Source organism: Heterocephalus glaber, unplaced genomic scaffold (assembly GCF_053883595.1).
Source record: "Heterocephalus glaber isolate CG9 unplaced genomic scaffold, H.glaber_assembly_v1.0 deba00001537, whole genome shotgun sequence".
Taxonomy (NCBI): domain Eukaryota; kingdom Metazoa; phylum Chordata; class Mammalia; order Rodentia; family Bathyergidae; genus Heterocephalus; species Heterocephalus glaber.
In genome coordinates, this window is record NW_028258332.1 from 884,075 (window position 1) to 900,333 (window position 16,259).

The 16,259-nt window shown below is 50.2% G+C and overlaps 2 long non-coding RNA genes across 5 annotated transcripts in view; one reads left to right on the forward strand and one right to left on the reverse strand.

The window, feature by feature from the left end:
• Window positions 1-222: 222 nt before the first annotated feature.
• Window positions 223-2,904, reverse strand: LOC106009413 (uncharacterized). Its single transcript, XR_001183496.3, has 3 exons — window positions 920-2,904; window positions 633-783; window positions 223-521 (listed from the first exon to the last, which is right to left on the reverse strand). It is a non-coding gene; the product is annotated as an uncharacterized LOC106009413 (long non-coding RNA).
• LOC147824590 (uncharacterized) overlaps window positions 2,737-16,259 on the forward strand; it is a 67,703-nt gene continuing 54,180 nt past the window's right edge. For all 4 annotated transcript variants that reach the window (XR_015442160.1, XR_015442159.1, XR_015442162.1 and 1 more), the window contains exon 1: window positions 2,737-2,923. This is a non-coding gene — a long non-coding RNA (uncharacterized LOC147824590). The remainder of the gene's footprint in view (window positions 2,924-16,259) is intronic.

A 16,259-nucleotide genomic window follows, 5' to 3' on the forward strand; every position in this document is an offset into this window, starting at 1 on the left:
CAGGAGGACACGGGTGGTGCTCAATTCGTGAGGAAAAAGCTTGCACAGTAAGGTCTTCCTGTGGGAAAGTCCAGATGGCTTTGTGGGCCAACTGCACTAGACCTGTGAGGGATTTCCTGGTTTCCAGGAAAGAAGGCTCCCCAAGTCGCCAGTGCTGACCTGATGCTGAGGGCAGAGCGAGAGCAGAAAATGTTCCTCAGAAACACAGATTCAACAAAGGAATGGACTTTATTTTTTTATTTTAAAAAAATATCCCATGAAATACGTAAGAAAGGAAAACAGAGAAATTAACTTGACAATGAAAGAACACTTAGCAGCAGCAGTAGCTGCTGTCTGGTGGAGCTGCAGGCCACAGGCTGGGTCTGAGCCACCCAGGGGAGCCAGGGGACCCACTGTTGGAGTCTCGCAGTCCCTGCCGCAGTGACAAGAGTCCAGCGGAACTGTTCTCCCACAGGCTCGGCCCCAGGGACTACAGAAGGAGCATTCAGCCAGCCTCTCCGGAAACAGGGTCATTCACATTCCTGTGGCAGTGAATGAGACGGGAATCCGTGGCAGGGTTGCTGGCGGAAGCAGGTAGAAGTCTGGACCCACCTTCCGGGAAGACGCCGCCTCGGGTTGGGCCTCAGAGTCACCTTGCTGAGAGGGGTCTGAGGTGACTGTGGTGCTGCCCGTCTGGGTCACACAGGTGTGGGGGTCAGGACACCTGGAAGCAGTGGGCGCCTTGGGCTCCAACGGTGCAGACACGGGGAGGAGTGACGGCTGCCATCTGCTCAGCAACTGTTCCTGCAGGGCACACAAAGGAGCGGACTTCAGGTGATCGAGTCCATCGATACTGGGAAGACTAGCACACTTGATACACAAGTGAAGAGACTCGGCATTAGTGCTGGCAAAACTCCAGCAGACTGGGCCGGGCAGGGACCTTCTCCAGCTGACGGCTCCGTCCAGCTGGCCTGGGCCCGTGGAGAGGGTGGCACGCTGGGACCAGGAAGACACCTGCTGTGCCCTCTGCGGTCTGTGGCAGCCTCAGCCAGGGTCTTTGGGATCCGCGCTCCTGGCCAGCACAGCAGGGAAAGGAGAAGACCCAGGGGCGCACCGCCTGGGGAGGAGGGTCGGGCCACCGAGTCCTCCTGGCCAGCGCTGTCCAGGAGAAAAGCCCAAAGGAGCTACAGGAAGAGGAGGAGAACTGGGCAGGCAGCAAGTTCATGGGACCAGCTTCACAGTAGGAACCCTGCTTCTACGGGTGCAAGGCCACCTCCAGGGCGAGGCGTGGCGGCGGCATTCTGCCGGGTGCCTTAGCCAGAGCAGGGACAAGGGCCAAAGGCAGGGAGGACGGTGTGCGGGCCATAGCCGCCCAGGGAGGCATAGGCTGAGGCCTCTGCCCCCGGGCTTCACCGCAAAGCTCAGGAAGGATGGACAGGAGGCAGGAATGGGAGCAAGGCTGCTCTGCGGGCCCCTGAGGGTTGAGCAGCTGCCAGTTGTCTCCCGGGCTGTGTCCTGGTGCCAGGCAGGGGCTTCACCATCTCCTGGGAAGAGAGCAGTGAGGCTGCGGCTCACAAAGGGCCGGTGGGTCCAGCGCCCCCATGTGTGCAGCCTGGGGGTCCCCCTGCTGTGACCTCAGGCCATGCTGATCCCGGGCTGCAGGTGCCCGCTGAGAAGCGGGAGGTGCTGGCAGGTGTCCACTGTGCCGACTGTGTGCCACGCGTGCCCCTCACAGCCCCTGCTGTGCCCTCCGTGTGCCACGTGAGGACTGCCTGTCTGTTCCTGCAGTACACAGGCGCCAGCACGGCCTCTGCCCGGGCCTGAGCTCTCCCCGCCCGCCTTCCTAGGGGCAGGAGGAGGAGAGAGGACATCGGGCGACGTCCTGACGCCTGGCCCTTTCACCTGCTGCTTCACAGGCCGGGGGCACTGGCCCTGCTGACTCCGCCTCCATAGTGCAGCCTTCCCCTCCGCATCTTCCCCTCAGCCCCCTGCCCTCTGCCCTTGCTCAGGGTGTCTCCTTGTATTGAGACCACTGCGGCAGGGGCTGAGCGCCTGGCACGGTACTGTGACCCGCTGCAGCCGGAAGTGCCCGGCTGTGGCTCCGCCCCTTCACTTCCGGGCAGCCCAGCCACCCGGCCTGCGCCCGGCGTCTCCTCCCCGCCCGCCCGCGCTGGACGCCTGGCTGCCCTCAGGTCTCAGCTGCGGTGGACAGGGAGTGCGGGGACCCTGAGGTCCATCTTCTTCTTTTTGTTGTTGACGCGGTCTTGCTATGTAGCCCAGGCTGGCCTCCAACTCGTGGTGATTCTCCCGCCTCAGCCTCTTGCGTGCTGGTGTCATGGGCGTGCGCCACTGTGGCTGGCTGATTAGGCGGACGTTCTCAGGTTTCTCTGCTCGCCACTGACCAGGCCGGAGGCCACCTATCTGAGCAAAAAGGACAAAGGGCTTACTCAAGGCTGGCCCCGAGGACACGGAGGGCCCACTTGCCTCAGGTCCCCCGCAGAGGCGGGAAGGGCCGTCCGTGGAACCAGGGGCGGGGAGGCCGAGCCAGGAGCCTGCGTGGAGCAGCCGCGTCCTTCTCCCCGCGAGGGCCGAATCTTTGCCCGGGGCCCGCGCTCTCCCGGGGCCTCTGCTGCCCGGTTCTCGGGTTTCTGGGCAAAGGGAGAGGAAATGGTAGAAATGACAGCCGCGAAGCCGCACGTGACCACGACGCTGCTCGGTCCTGCGACCCAGCCATCGCCGGCCGCCGTGCAGGTCTATGCCTCGCCGCTTGTTCCACAGCTTCTGTTTCCGTGTGTGTGTGTTGCGCGCATGCGCGGCACTCGGCATCGAACCCATGGCCTTTGCCCTCAGCTGCAGCCTCAGCCTTGTTTTATCTCCTCTTCCTAAGTCACTACGTCGCCTTGTGACCCTCCTGCCTCAGCCTCCCAGAGGGCCGGGATGACAGGTGAGTGCCGCCACGCCCAGTATCTCCCTTAACTAGGCTTCCTGTAGCTTTTTTGGCACATGAAAGGGCAGCCGGAGAATAAGATTTAGAACAAGACAGGAAGACAGAGAAACAGCTGTGGGAGGCGGTGGTTTCCGCAGGACTCTAGGCTGCCCTTCTGGCTTCAGCAGACAGGGGGCGGAGGGACTGCAGGACTCTTGGTCCGGACCCTGGGCCGGCATCGAGGGTGGCTTCGGGGAAGAGCTGCTAAGGAGCTGTGGGTGGGGAGTGGCTGCTGGCGCTGCGCAGAGCCAGGGAGGACCGCAGCCCAGGGCCCTGGAGGGAGCCTCGTGCAGACCTGGCCGCCTGGGGAGCCTGAGCAGAGCCCCACACGCAGCCTCCCCCAGCCTGTGGCCCCAGGTGCAGGGCCCGGCTGCTGCCAACCCGGAGGCGTCCACCGTGCACCTGCAGCCTGCTCGGCAGCCTGGCCTCCTGCTCACCCTGACCTCTCCACGCTCAGACTCTCGACGGCGGCTCTGCCCGTGGGCACCTTCGAGCCTTTGTGCTGCCTTCTGCCAGGAGTGAGACCCCTCTGCCCCCTGCCCCTTCCCTTGTGGAGGAAGTGGTCTGGTTGGCCTATCCCGAGAGGAGGGGCTGAGCTCGGGGCTGGGGCGGTGGCAGAGGGCATTGCTGACTGCAGACTGGGTCTTCCGGTTTGTTCTGGACCTCACCTTCTCCGCTGGGCCTTGGTGGTGCTGAGCTCCCAAGGACCCTTCCTCAAGGGGACCCTGAACAGCATTCTTGGACTCCACGTCTGGTGTTCCCCAGGGCGTGGCCCCCTCTTCCCTCGCTGTTTCATTCTGGGCCTGAGTGCCAAGGCTAGGCGCCATCCTCTGCCTGAGGCTGTCAGTCATTCCCAGTACTGCCTCTGGGGACCTGGAGCCAGAGGTGCAGCCAGCCGGTCCGGTCTGTGTCCCCAGCCTGCCTCTCCCTGTGTGAGCAGGACTCTCATGGGAGCTTGGCGCTGAGTGGGGTGTCCCGGTGCTGCCGGTGCGGGAGAGTGGGGGTCAGCGGGAAAGCCAAAGGTGGGGTACGCAGTGCAGGGGTGCCATGCTTCAGGGTGGGCAGAGATGGGCTTACCACGGAGCCAGGGCTGCTGAGGGCCTGGCCAGCAAAGGCTCTGCGGTGTCCACAGACTTGGCAGGCAGAGGTTACAAGTGACCAGGGAGGCTGCAGGGCCAGGGCATCCGACAGGGATGGATGCAGAGCTGTGGACCAGGCCAACCCGCAGTGCTGACCACAGCTGAGCCACACTGCCTGGTGTCTGGGGAGGAGGGACAGTGAGTCCTTATCCCCTGAGTCCTGCCCCTCTTCCCAGTGACTCTCATCCAGAATGACTGTGTCTAGGACAGGCCTGAGTCATGGTCTTGCCCAGCCTGTTCCTGTGGACCTTGACTGCCTGAGACAGGTGGCATGGACAGCCCTCCTAGGTAGAGGTGGCAGGAGGGGCCTGGGGCCTGAGACTTCCCCTAATAGGAAGCTTCAGCTGCAGGGGTGGCCCTAGTGGCCTTCGAAATGGGGGACCCAGAGTCCTGCCTACCTGGAGAGGATGTCTGCAGAACCTGCAGCCGGGGGATACAACTGTCCTGGTCCTTCCCGTGTCCCACCAGGGGCCCACAGGTGCCCGGGCCTGGACACAGAATGTAGTGTGGACCACCGTCCCTGAGGTCAGCCTTCGGTCTCCTTGGCTGCCTGAGGCTTGAGGCTGAGGTAGAGGACGCGTCCTGGGAGCTCAGCCTGAGAGGCCACGGAGGGGACCTGCCTCAGCTCACCCCGAGCGTGGTGTCCATGAGGTAGAACCAGGCTAGGCACCTCAGGTGCTGGAAGCTCCCAGCCCTCAGCAATTGGCTTCTAATGCTCTCCCTAAAGGACAGGAAATACAGATGACAGATGGTACCAAGCACAGCTTACTACATAGGGTCGCAGCCCCCACTGTGACCCTGTGCTCCATCTGCGGCTGAAGATGATGGCTGATCTACTTACAGCCCATGATGGAGTCTTGCCAACCAGCCATGGGGCCAGCCGTGCTGTGCATTTCCGCTGTTTCCAGACCTGGTGTCAGTTGCATAGTTAATTGGGAGGTTGCTAGCTCTGGGAGAAGTTTGTGTAATTTGTATACAAGGAAAAGAGCACTTGTTTGGATGGACTTGATCTATCCTTGAGGGACCTGTGGGGGCCTCTCTTCTGAATACTTTTTTTTCCCAAATACTGGGGGACCAAGAGGTTTCTTTTCTAAATTTGGAAGCAGAACAGGATTTAATCCTCCCTGATGTGCATACCCTGCCCACACTGGTGGAAAGGTTCTGGAGGTGTGGAGGAGAGGGAAGAAGGGCTGGAGTATGGGCACATGGGGTGATAATTGGCTCTCTTTGGGCTCCCGCTGGGCCGGTTTGGGTCACACACCAGCCTTGTCATGGGCTGAGGCCAAGTTCTATGGAGGCAGAACCATTAAACCTGAGGAGCCTAGCACTGGGTTTCACAAGCACATTCCTTACTTTTCTACTGTAAAATTTTACTTTAGCATAATAGCAGCCTGCTGTGCATCTCAGTACCTTTCCCTGATGGATACAGGAAGCATTCTTTTTTTTTTTTTAATTCTTTCAGTTCTTTTATTGGTACATTTTAGGTATGCAATTCGTTTACATTTGTCATTGGGTGTTTGTACCTGTACATGATGCATCTTGGTTTTTATTTTTTCCCCATTACCTGTGCACCCTTCACCCCCTCCGCCCTTCCCTATTTGCATAGATTTCATTTCCATTTTTTTTTCTTTTCTCATAGTTTTTCCTTTCCCTCTTTTCCTTTTCCCTTCCCCTCCCTTCACTCCTTCATCTTTGGACCCTTTTTCCTATTTCAAATTATCAGTTATTCATTTTAATCATTTTAACCCTTGTTTACACTATCAGTTTCTCACACTAGCGAAACTATTCGGTATTGACACATGTGTGTCCTATTTATTTCACTTAAGATTATGGCCTCGATATGCATCCATTTAGCTATAAATGACTCTAGTTTTTCATTCTTTAAGGCTGAGTAGTACTCCATTTTATAAAAAAAACACATTTTCTTTATCCAGTCTCCAGTTGATGGGCAACTGGGCTGTTTCCAAGCTTTAGCTATTACAAACTGTGCCGCTATAAACATGGGTGCACATACATCACTGTGGTATGATTCTTTTAATTCTTTTGGGAAGATACCCAGCAGGGGAATAGCTGGGTCAAATGGGACCTCTGGTCCTAGTTCTTTGAGGTATCTCCATACTGATTTCCACAGTGGTTGCACCAGTCTACACTCCCACCAGCAGTGGAGCAGGGTTCCTTTCTCCCCACACCCCACCAGCATTTGTTATTTGTTGATTTCTTGATCGCAGCCATTCTTTTTGGGGTGAGGTGGAATCTCAGTGTTGTTTTCATCTGCATCTCTCGAATGACCAGTGATGTTGAACATTTTTTCATATATTTGTTTACTGCTTTTACTTCTTTGTCTGAGAAATGTCTGTTCATTTCAGATGCCCATTTTTGAATTGGGTCTTTGAATTTGGGGGGTCTGATTTTTTTCAATTCTTTATATATTCTGGATAGTAGTCCTTTGTCTGAGGTACAGGTGCTAAAAATTTTTTCCCATATAGTAGGTTGTCTGTTAGCTCTGTTGGTGGTTTCTTTTTCAGTGCAGAAGCTTTTTAATAAGATGATATCCCAGTTGTTGATTCTTTCTGCTAGTTCCTGTGCTGCTGAGGTTTTGTTCATGAAGTCTTTTCCTATGCCAATGTCTTCAAGAGTTCTACCTAACTTATCTTCCAGCAAGTTTAGTGTTTCTGTCTTAATATTTATATCTTTAATCCACTTTGATCTTAGTTTAGTGCATGGTGATAGGTATGGGTCTAATTTTAATCTGTGGCAGGTTGAAATCCAGTTTTTCCAGCACCATTTATTCAAGAGGTTATCTTTTCTCCAGTGAGGGTGTTTGGCGCCTTTGTCAAAGATGAGGTGGCTGAATATGTCTGGAGTTGTTTCTGCATCTTCTAATCTATTCCACTGATCCTCGGGTCTGTTTCTTTGCCAGTACCATGCGGTAGATTTTATCGCAGTAGCTTTGTAGTAGAGTTTCAAGTTGGGGATTGTGATTCCCCCAGCCATGTCTCTGTTGCTTAGAATTGCTTTAGCTATTCTAGGTCTATTATGGTTCCAAATGAATTTTTGGATTGCTTTCTCTAGTTCCGTGAAGTGTATTGTTGGAATTTCAATTGGCATTGCATTGAATCTATATAGTAGTTTTGGAAGTATGGCCATTTTCACTGTATTGGTTCTTCCTGCCCAGGAACAAGGGATGTCTTTCCATTTTCTTGTATCCTCTTCGATCTCTTTTTTCAGAGTGCTGTAGTTTTCAGTGTAGAGGTCTTTTGAGGAAGCATTCTTTATTTACCCACTTGGTATGACAAACAGCAAGGTGTATGCATGTGTTCAAAAGTGGCAAACTGGGGTTTTCACCCATATGATGCTCTAAAAGTTTTGTGTATGTTTACCTGAGCATCACAGAGGGGATAATACACCCACACGCGTAGGATTTGTTTTGTTTTTTTTTGGTACCAGGGATTGAACTTGGGTCCTTGTGCTTGCGGGCCAGGCAGCAGAACCACTGAGCTAAATCCCGGCCTGATTTGTTTTTTTTAAAAAAGTTTTCTTTGGATTTTTCTGGTAGAAGTAGCCCAATTCAGTACAATGGCACAGGAAAAACCAGATTTGCAAGTTTTGGAGGGGGTCAAAAGTGAATCATAAGATTACTCATGCATGGATGATGAAGATGGTCCATTATGGTAAATACATGTTTTCATAACAGAAGAGTGGTGTTGATGATGATGATGACGATGATGACTTTGATGTTGGCTGTGTGAGCCTAAGTTCCTGTGTCAGTGAAGTGGAGCAAGAATTGACTGACACAGACACAGGGAATGCAAACCTCCTCGATTCAGATGATGAAGAGAACAGCAATGCGAGTGCGTATCTGACTAGTTGAAATGTTGCAAAATGGTCATGCAACCAAATGGAACAATCCAATTCTAAAACAAGGTCTGAAAATATAGTAAGGATCTTGGTGGGGGTGAAACAAAATGCTAACAGTTGAATGCTATTCAATGTTGGAAATTGTAACGGACGAAATGCTATAAGATGTGAAATACACAAAGGCTGAAATACAAGTAAAACATTCTGTATGCACCAATAGCCATATTCAAAAATGTTTTTATTACCCCTCGCTACCTGAACTGAAAGCATTCGTAAGACTGCTGTACATAGCAGGGACTTCTCATGGTAATCACAGGAATGTAAAAGACTGTTATGGAAAAACACTGGGTCAAAATATGGCATAATAATTTATGCCCTTGCAGATGTGAAGACTTATTATGCTTTCAATTTAGAAATTTATCCTAGAACTCAGCCATCAGGTTCTTGTTCATATAGTTATAAACTAAATGATGTTGTGAACAGACTTGTTGCTCCCATCTCCCAAGCTAATTGGGATGTGACATTCAACAATTGGTTTACCAGTTTCCAATACATGTTTCATTTGCTAACAGAACACAAGTTAACAGCACAGGAACTGTGTGCAGGAATAAAGCAGAAATTCCAAGTGAAATGTGCAATTTCAAAACAAAGAATCATATAGTACAATCTTTGGATTTCAGAAAGATTTACATTGGCTTTTGTATATGGCAAAAACCAAACCAAAACAAAACTGGTGCCACTGATGTCAACACTGCATCATGCTGGAAATATTGATAGGGAAACTTTGACAAAACAGAAGCCTGAGATGGAAACTTTCTATAACAAAACTAAAGGTAAAGTAGATGTTGTTGATGAGTTATGCAGGAACTGTGATGTCATTTGAAACACAAAGCATTGGCCAATGGTTGTGTTATATTTGATCCTAAACATGTGCTATAAATAGTTTGATAGTTTACAAAGAAAATTACAAGGGAAAATACAATGACAAAATTTTCTTAGAGGATTGGGACTGGAACTCATAAGAGATCAATTCCATCAGAGGGAAAACAAAATGTTTCTGCCCAGGGAGTTATGCAAAAATTTGTGGAGCCCACTGGTGAGCTGACAGGTGAGCGGGCAGGCAGAGCATCTCAAAGACCTGCTATGACAATAGGAAAGCCAAAAAGATGTCGACTAAGCCCTAGGCAAAGGGACAGGAAACCAGAACATAGGTGCTCTCTGTGATACTTACGTATGGAACACGCAGTTTTCATGTGTGAAGACTGCCTTGGGTGTGACGATTGAAGCCAAGATTATTTCTATTGGCAGTTTCATTTTAGTTCACCTAGGGTTTTATTTCTGACGTTATCTTGTAGGTTTTGTAGGCAAGTACGCAGCTGATGTGAAGATGTGGATGTCTGTTCTAAGCACTCATTACATATTTGATATTTTATTTTATTGATACCGTGTTTTCTTAGGGATGATAAGTAAAGATTACTTTTTTGTAGAGTGCTATTGGTATTTTCATTGTAGGTCATATAGGAATTTATTGCTGTTGTTCTTTTTTTGCCTTTGTGTACCAAAAAACAGTCGCGGTTGAAAGTTTTGATGCTTTTTATAAATACTCAAAAAATATTAAAAAGGCAATACTTTATTTTTATATGATAAAACTCACAAAATTAAAATTAATAATTCATCAACAGAAACATTCTATTTTTGGGGGGGGCAGTTTCCGGGGATCGAACTCGGGTCCTTGTGCATGTGTGGCAGGTGCTGAAACCACTGAGCTAAATCCCCGGCCCAGTGGAAACATTCTAAAGAATAAACAGATCCATGTTTCTGATCTTGTGGCTAGTGGCATCTGTGAGTTCCCCGAGCGTGGCCCATGTGGTCAGAGAAGACAGAGCTGCTTAGGCCCAGGACCAGGCATCAGTGAGCAGGAGCTGGAAGCTCTGTCTCCTCTGACCACATGGGCCCCTGTCAACAAAATGCATCCAACACTGCCACGATGTTTTGGAGTCTGGTGTTGGAGTCAGACTCAGCAAACGGAGTCTTAGCTGGACCACTCTGCAGTCGCCTGACTGTGAGGCATTGTGTGACAGGCTCATGTACAACACCCACCTCCTGTGAGGCTTAGAGGAGGCTGTGTGTGTAGGTGCTCAGCCCGGCTGCACACCCGCAGCCCTCTGAGAGTTTGTTCCATGATCCGCTTTCTTCCAAGGACCAGGGTGCTCCCCGTATTGTAGACAGCTAAGTTAAGTAGATATCCTGTAGGCAGTTAGACAAGGCCGGCCCTGCAGGAGTCAATATGAGAGACAATCAAGACTTCCACTGAAGGTTAGCATTATAAAAAGAGAAAAAGTACTACACTCACATACTTCTCCTAGAGGTAAATAGCAGTGACTGACATTCTAAATAGGCATCAAGCTCCCTAGGTCATTTCCTTTCCAGAAATCCCTTGTTCATTTTTTTAAATTTTATTTTGGTACCAGGGATCGAACTCTGGACCTTGCTCTTACAAGGTAGGTGGTGGCACCACTGAGCCAAATCCCTGGCCCCCTTGTTCATTTTATGTATGATTGTTACATGACTTGTTTTCTCATATGATTCCCATTTGATTAATATTACCTGGGTGACTGTGCTTGTAATCTTATTGGTTAATTATAGTTTTGCCCCACCTTATGCCCATCTGTGATTTCCCATTGGATCTTATTTGGCTATAGTTTTTTTTTGGTACCGGGGGTCGAACTTGGGACCTTGTGCTTTTGAGTCAGGCTCCAGAACCACTGAGCTAAATCCCCGGCCCTAGCTGGCTATAGTTTTGTCCCACATTGTACCCGCCTCACCTCCTGGCTTTGCTCTATAAAAATTCCCTGGTAAACAGGGCCCCAGGCAACCCACTTTCCGGGTGCCCCTTCCTGTCCCTCTTAGGCAGGAGCTGTCTTTCACTCAATGAATATCCCTTATACTTAACTTCCATTGTTCCTAGAATTTATTCTTCAATTTTAGAGAACACAAACTAGAGTACTAGGGTACTAGAGTACCTAGCAGGTTGGGAGTTATAATATTTCCCTTGTTTGGGTTATTTTTGTTTACTTGGAATACCCGGTGCCCTGTATCATGCGGAGGACCTTCACGCATCTGACGGCAGTGTGAGCTCACCTCTCGCTGCTGCCAGGCAGCAGAGACAGGTGATGGTGTCGTCTGTCCCCTTCCACTGCGAGTGCAGCCAAACGTCACACTCATCCAAGTCTGCTTCCTCACCACACAAGACAGAGCAGTCTGTAACTTACAGGGGATTTCTGTGGAAACTGAAAAATTTTAAATGGATATATATGAAATTTAAAATATAATAGAAATTTATTTACTATTGTCATCTCACACCGTGACCACACCCCGCCCCTCTTCTGGAGTATTTCTGGTGAGCTGGAGAAATAGTTCCCTTCCCAGCCCGCTCCAGTTCTTCGGCTATCAGAGCCTTCTCTGCTGGAGAGCACAGGGTGCGAACACAAGAATCCGCGACCAGGCATCATCAGGCGGCAAGTTAAGAACAAGATTGGAGTCACTTGTAGGGGTCAGGAAAATTTTAAAAATGGCATAGGCAATTTATAAAATAGATACAACTCCCAAATAAAATATTTTAAAACTGAAAAAAATTATATAGGTTTAGCAGAAAATGCAGTGGAGAAAAGGAGTAGTGAATTGGAAAAGAGACAAAAAATATTCCCCAAGGGAAGGGGTTGCAAAAAGTAAACTAAAGAATCGGTGAATTTCCCAGGAAGACTCGGTGAATCCCGGGTTTGTTTCATCCACCTTTTTTTTTTCTTTTGGTCCCGGGAATCGAACTCGGGTCCTTGTGTTTGTGAGGCAGTTGGCAGAACCACTGAGCTAAATCCCCGGCCCTGCTTCATCCATCTTGCAGGAGGACTTGAAGAAAATGGAGCAGAGGAGTGCATGAAGGGACACCAGTGGGGGTTGCGGGTCAGATTCCAGCTGGCCACTGACGATGAACCAAGGGAACCCACAGCCAGTAGCCCCAGGCGCCACAAGAACTCAGGGCCAAGGAGACCCTGGGAGCAGTCAGCAGGATGAGCCTGGTCATGCTGGCTCCCTCCAGTCCCGGAGCAGCCCAGGAGAGCCTGGAAAAGCGACGTCTGCCGATTTGCGGCTGCTGTCTCTGGTCTGGTGCCGGGCGCGTGTCTGGTCCACTAGGGCCCTGCAGCAGGAAGCTGGACATGGGTGATTCAGATAGAGCAGATTCACCCCTCAAACTCCTGCAGGTGCAAGAGCAACGTGCAGGAGGCCCGGCATCTGGCAGGGCTGCCGTGGGCTCCTAAGAGGCCCTGGAGGCTGCTTCTCCAGCGGGCAGGAGGGCGATGGGCCACCCTCCGTCCGGAGCCTCCAGGCCCTTCCAGCCCCGCACCGCTGCGTGGGGATCAGGCTCCAACATGGTCTGGGGAGGGACAAGGACACTGGAGCTGTGATGTCCTCCTAGGGCCCCTCAAATCCATTCTGTCTCATGTACAGAAGACGTTCATCTCCCAGCTCGAGAGACCACTGTCCATGCCAACACAGAAGCCCGCAGCCCTGCGTGCCTTAGCGGGGTGAGGAGAAGTCCCTGCAATGCGCTGCCCCTCGTGTGGCCGGGCTGGGCTTCCCGAGCTCTCACTCTGTGTCTGCGTCTCCCCTCGTTGTGCCTTCAGCCTTTCGATCTCTTCCTTTGTCTCCATCCTGTAAGTGGCTAAGGGAGGCAGGGCAGCATCCAGGACATTATTCTGCTTGGCAACATTTTCTCCAAATATCCTGCTTCAAGGTGATGGCTCTTAAGGTCTGCTTTCCACAGAGCCCTAGGAAGTGGCTATAATTGGCAACTCAGATTCAAACTCTGCAGTGCGAATTTGTCCACAAGGCCACTCTCAAACTGTGAGCCTAGACACTCAAGTCACCTTAGAGAAATGAGGCAAAGCCAGGCCTCTACACCAGCAGAACTGGAGATTAACAAGTCATTAAGGGCATTGCTTTGAGCTGAAGAAAAAGAAGTGACATGAAGAAACAAAGACAGCCAGGAATGGTGGTACACTTGTGTTATCCCAGCACTTGGGAGGGTGAGACAGGAGGATTGCTAGTGTTCAAGGCTACCCTGGGCCACATAGTGAGTTTGAGGCCCGCCTACACTACACAGTGGGACCCTGTCTCAAAGAAAGAAAGAAAGAAAGAAAGAAAGAAAGAAAGAAAGAAAGAAAGAAAGAAAGAAAGAAAAGAGGGAGGGAAAGAAAGAAAGAAAGAAAAAAGAAAAGGAAAGAAAAAGAGAAAGACCATGAAGAATAGTAAAAATACAGTGGGACCCCAGTTCACGAACTTGATTCTTTCCACGATTCTGGTCACAAACCAAGTTGGACGAGAACCAAATCAAATTCAATGGTTAGATGCAACACTGACCTTGTGGGGAAATTTGATTTGGTTCTCGTCCAGTTCAGTTTGCAACCAGAATCATGGAAAGAATTGAGTTCGTGCACCGAGGCACCATTGTATAAATGTAAAATTCCAGTTTATTGAATAATAATAGATGATTTAAAGCAAAAATAATAAAAGGTAATGTACAGCATATGTGTAAATGAAATGCATGCCAGTGAGGACACAGAGAGAGGGGCAGTGCTCTGTTATAATCTTACACGTGTGCAGCTCTGTATTTTAGGAACTGTAATCAAGCTAGATGGAGCCCACGAGCTCTGAGAAGCCACCGAGCAGCGGCCACTGTGTGTCAGCAGAGGAGGAGAGGAAATGCTGAACAATTCTCGGTCTCCGAGCCTGCAGAGGGAGGTGCAGACGGGACGGCACAAAACTCTTAGCCCAGTGCAGACTTCTGCTTTCCGGGTGAGTAATTAGCTTGGTAGATAGCAGGACGCTAGTCAGGTGCAGGTGTCCTGTCATAAGAGACACCCTGAACACAAGCAGGACAGGAAGCATTGTATCTTTCAAAGACTGGCTGTCGTTACTAATATCAGGGCAAGGAGGGTGCCTCAATAACAAGATGCTATTGTCCCGCATGCCCACCTCAGTGACAGAACTCCCACACAGTGCGCAAGGCGGCAGGAACACTGGAGGTGGAAAGGCAGTCGCAGGTGGGAACTCAAGGCTGCGCTCTGGCAATCGATAGACCAAGGAGGCTGAGGACTGGTGAAGACAGAGCACTGGAGTGCTAGACGGTTCTTGTTGTTGACGGACATCATGCCCAAAAGAGCAGAATTGTGTTTTTCCAGGCCATGTGGAGCATTCAGTAAAACAGGCTCTAAGTTGAGCTGTGAAGCAGGTTTCGAAAGGATCAGAGTTATGCGGTGTGTGCTGCACAGACACAGAAGAATTAGAAATCAGCAACAAGTGGTTGTGAGGAAATCCCCACATATTTGAAAATTTAAAAAAATTGATTGGAATTTATTAAAACTAAAACAATAAAAATTGTTCTATGCAGGACATTTTTTTCTTTTTGGTACCAGGGATTGAACTCAGGACCTTGCGTTTGTGAGGCAGGCACCGGAACCACTGAGCTAAATCCCCACCCCAGTGCAGACATCTTTAAGAGACGGATAATGTACCGTAGGCAGGAATATTTGCAAATCACATATCTGATAAAGATTGGTACCCAAAATATATGAAGAACCCTAAAAATGCAGAGAAGACAAACAATTCAATACTGTCATGGGCAAAACAGGACCGTGCACTTCCAAAGAAGAGTTCAGAAAGTTCACCAAGCACATGGAAGGACGCCCGGCACAGGCACTGCAGGAAACGGAAGTCAGGTCCCGCGAGATGGAGCCGTCGGGACAGCAGTGACCACTGCTTACACAGCGCCCTGAGGGCGGGAGGGGCAGAGCTGCCCACGTGGCGGTGCGAATCCGAAATGAGGGTGCCTGCAACTTGCAAACCGCACAGCGCATCTGCAGCACAGCTTGGCAGTTTCTTATAACTTTAGACAAATATTTGAAATTTAAGTAACACTCTTCTAAGTAATCATTATTTCAATGAGCAATCATAAGGCAAATTGGAAAATATTCTAAACTCAGTGATAAAAAGAAATCTACATATCAAAATCCGTCATTGCAACAAAACTGCTTACAGAAAAAGTTATGACATCAAACTGTTCGGTTAGAAGAGACAGAGCTTGAAATCAGCAATCTGAGCTTTCATCCGAAGAATCGAGGAAAGGTCCACAGAGCCAAAAACAAGCAGAAGGAAAGAAATAAGGTAAAATAAAGCCAGTAACAAAAAACAGAGAAACGGGGCTGAAGACTTAGCTCAGTGGTGCCGTGCCTGCCTTGCAAGTGCCAGGTCATGAGTTCGATCCCTGGTACTGGGCGGGGGGGAGAAAACACAAAACCAAACCAGAGAAATCCCTGGAAATGTCACTGGAGATAGGAACTGGTGCATTGGAAAGGTCAGTACAATGATTAACCTCTAGTTGAACCAATCAGGAAAAAGGGGAGAAAAGATTAACTACCAATGCCAGAATGGTAGAGGGGAACCCTGCAGACCTTACAGACGTCAAACTGGTAGAGGAAACATGGACGGGCATGGCAGAGTCCAGCAGCTTGGATGAAGCAGACAGATTCATTGCAATCCCAAATTACCAAAGTGACACAGCAAGAGGAAAATCTAAACCCCAATAGCTATGACGATGAAGAAATAGAAACAAATATCTGTGTGCACCCTATGTGATGTTTCACTGTATTTCCAGACTGTATCTCTGGGTAGATGGATCATCTTCACATGAGTTTTTGGCATATGCTTAGAATCGCACCCAAATTGTCTCAATCAGATTTTCCTATTAGTCTGAATCTTTTCTTGTGGTGATGCCAGGATTCGCTGTCATGGCACCAGGTGAAAATGCACTCCGGCCTGCAGACTGAGGCTTTCCCATTAAGATTAAACAAAAGTGTTGTGTTTTCTTCCCGGTGTCTAATGTCGGAAATCGTAAAAGTAGTTCTCAGCAGTATCCTGGAGAGTAGCCGTGAGCAGCCTGAGGCTGGCCCGAGAACATCTTGTTCCACCTGAGCAGCCAGGAAAGCGTGTGGGGCCGAGCCTCCCTGCCATCCGTTCATCACGTCTCAGCCGAAGCGGGCAGGGAGTGGGGCCAGTGTGGCTCGACATCCCCAGGCAGGCTCGGAAGAGTCCCGGCCTCCGGGACAGCAGCCTCTCTCAGCCCGAGTGAGTGCCCAGGGGCCTGCCTCGTCCGCCTCGCATTCTATTTACTGTTCGGGCAGCTTGGGCAGGTGCTTGTGGCTGAGTTTCCGACCCTCGGAAGCGGGTTCCTGTGCAGCGGC